The following is a 3,254-nucleotide window of genomic DNA, read 5'->3' on the forward strand; positions in this document are numbered from 1 at the left end:
GATGGGCTTTCCTTTGTATGTGACTTTTTGTTTCTCTTTTGCTGCTTTCAGTATTCTCTCTTTGTTCTTTACATTTAGTATTTTTACTATGATATATCATGGGGAGTTTTTTTTTTTCTGATCCTGTCTATTTGGTATTCTATGTGCTTCCTGTATTTGTATGGGGATGTCTTTCCTTAATTTTGGGAAATTCTCTTCTACAATCCTGTTTAAGATCTGGTCAACAACATTAACCCAAAATTCTTCTCCTTCCTCTATTCCTATGATCTGTAGATTTGGCCTTTTTGTGGTGTCCCACATCTCTTGCATATTCCATTCCTGTGTTTTTAAAAGTTTCTGTAATCTTTGCTTTAGCGGTCCAATTCTTCAACTTTATCCTCACAGCTAGAATGAACAAAATGGAGACTTCGTTGATCATGTTTATGATTTTTCTCTTAAATTCAGTGCGCTGGATTATCTCTAGGGGGCTTTCCTTGTAGAACTCTTCTATAGGCTTGGTGGAGTTTGGTGGGGACATAGTGTTTTGGCTTTCCATTTTATTATTTGCTTTTGACATGTGAATTTCTTTTGTTGCTTATGATTCTGATATGAGAATTAAGTTGAGGTATGCTTCTGTTTGTATTATCCAGGTGCCTATATCCTTTCTTTATTGGTTATGTAAAGCTGGTTGGTACAGGGTTCAGGTTCTCTCAGGTTTAATTTGGAGGGAACTGATGGCTTCAGATCAGCTAATCAGGAGTACACACAGAAGCCCAATTCAGGTTCCAGTCAGATACACTCAGGCTTCCTTCACCATGTGGAGGCAGGATCTGGGCACTATCAGATGGTCCACCCTCTCAGGTTGTCTGCTAAGAGCTCTGCCTTAGCCTCCCAAAGCCAGTTCTGCCATGGGGCCTTGGGAGGGGCTTCACAAAATCCCAGGTAGGGGGATGGGTATGGCACAATTAGGGGACACTCACTACCATGTGGTGGCAGGATCCTGGGGCTCTCAGGCAGTCCCCTGTGTTCTCAGCCTGTCTGTCAGAGAGAGGCCAGAGGGAGACCAGAACTCAGCATTCTCTGGTGGTCTGCTGAGATCAGAGCTGCTACACCGATGGAGGTCAGAGCCCACCCACTCAGGCTGTCTGCTGGGATCTCAGCCTTAGCCTACAAAAGCCAGATCTTCTCTGGGGCCTTGGGAGGGGCCTCATGAAACCCCAGGTAGGGGGATGGGTATGGAGCGATTAGGGGAAGCTTACCACCATGTGGAGGCAGGATCCAGGGGCTCTCAGGCAGTCCCCTGCATTCTCAGCCCCTCTGTTAGAGAGAGGCCAGAGGGAGGCCAGAGCTGGGCACTCTGTCAGCCTGCTGAGATCAGAGCCGTTACACTGATGGAAGTTGGAACTCTGCTCTACATTTCATTTTAACATACGCTGTTTTCTACAGAAAGACTCATTTTTAAACCTATTAACGCTTATATGTTTGCACATATGTCTCCAATCTCTATCTGATTATTACTGGTCACAGTTGGTTACACTCAGATCCTTGGCTCTTGAGCATAGATAGAAAGTCATCAGGTAGATTTCAATGGTAATGTTTATCACCTCTATTAATTAACATGAAGTAAATTTTTATGCTTCTTCCTCATTTTTTTTTTCTGATTTTTTTTGTGTATATCATACAGAACATCCCAAACAATCTTATTCATCTGTATACCCACTTCCCAAATGGCACCCTCTGATTAGAGGGATACCACAGCCATTAAAGGCTAAGGTTAACAACCAAATGTTAAAGGTTTGAATTCAAATGGCACCCTCCCATAGCACCCCCACCCCCCAGAGCCCATATACTCTGTCATCCCTGTTACTGTCCACTGTGTTGTTGGCACCCCCAGCCATTCTCCACTGCTTGTCTGTCTGCTGAATCTAGTCAGCCTATGTAGAGATGCTTGTTTTAGGAAGATCAGCTGTTCCTCATCTAGCAGCAATCAGCTGTCAATACTCCTTTAGTAGGATTGGGTCTGCTGTTCATTTTCCCAGTTCTATGCTGGGTTACTGTCTGGAAGTCTCTTGGGCCACCCTGACCAACAACTCAAAGGAAGGCATCCCCTGTCTGGCATTGTTTCTTGTTATGTAGCCTTTAGCTATACATATGGACTCTTAAAAAATTATATTGGCTGCTTTAATCTTTGGTTATACTTTACTTTTGGGTGTTTAAGACCCTACAATTGTCCCAGATATACCAATTTATTTTTACTGTTAAGATCATTTGAAGATCTGTTCCTCGGGAGTAACAGGGGCTTTGGAGGAGTTCCTGGCTCCTTTCTTTTACCAGTTCCATCTGTATGAAGATAAGTCAAAGGTACTGCTCAACCATGGCTGGCTTGGAAGCATGGAGGAAATGTTTCCTCTGTGTTGACCCTCCTCTTTGTAGACTGGACACTGGTTCAAGTCCATCTGGTGGGGTCTCCACAGCCTCCTTGATTTAGAGGACAGGTGACTCACCTCAGTTATATGACATTTTGAGAGATGCTCATAGTTCCCTGCAACTTAGTCGACCTAGGATACCAAGGAGCAAAACTGTCCTTTATAACCCTCTGATCAAATTAGTATAGGCCTCAAAGTATGGCTGTTAAACATCCAAGAAGGTTAGTTCCACCAGTCTGGTACTTTTAATAACCATGTGCCATGTCGATAAAGCTTGGGCAAAGACCAAAAGTTCTCAGATAAATCTTGCCTAGACATATATTATATTCTTTGATCTAGTGGTATGTATAATTTGTCAGTAGGTTGTTGGTCTTATATGGTTCCTTCTGGTTTTTTAAAAATGAGCTAGGCATTATTTATCTCTCGCCTTGTCTAACCCTTCCACCATGGTTTCCCCATTTAAGGTCCCCCATTTTTCCCATTTCTCCCTTCTCCTATGGTCCCACCCCTCTTGAGCTCCTTCTTTCCCTTTATCCCCTAGGTTTCTTGTATAACCTAACCTCCCCCCCTTATAGTAACCCCATTTTTATCCATATCTCCCTCATTAACACCTGTTTCCTAATGTTCTTCTCTTTCAGATTCTTTCTTTTCCTTTACCTCTCTGGTTCCTCTTCATTATCCTGGTTCCTGTAGTTACGTCTGGATACATAATCACTTATCAGGATTTGGTGCTAGGATCTGCATTTGAGGGAGAATATACGTCGATTTTTTTTTTCTGAGTCTGTGTTACTTCACTTAGTATAACAGTTTCTAGTTCCATCCATTTACCTGCAAATTCCATGATTTCAT

This window comes from Nannospalax galili, unplaced genomic scaffold (assembly GCF_000622305.1).
Source record: "Nannospalax galili isolate Female #2095 unplaced genomic scaffold, S.galili_v1.0 scaffold27, whole genome shotgun sequence".
NCBI lineage: Eukaryota > Metazoa > Chordata > Mammalia > Rodentia > Spalacidae > Nannospalax > Nannospalax galili.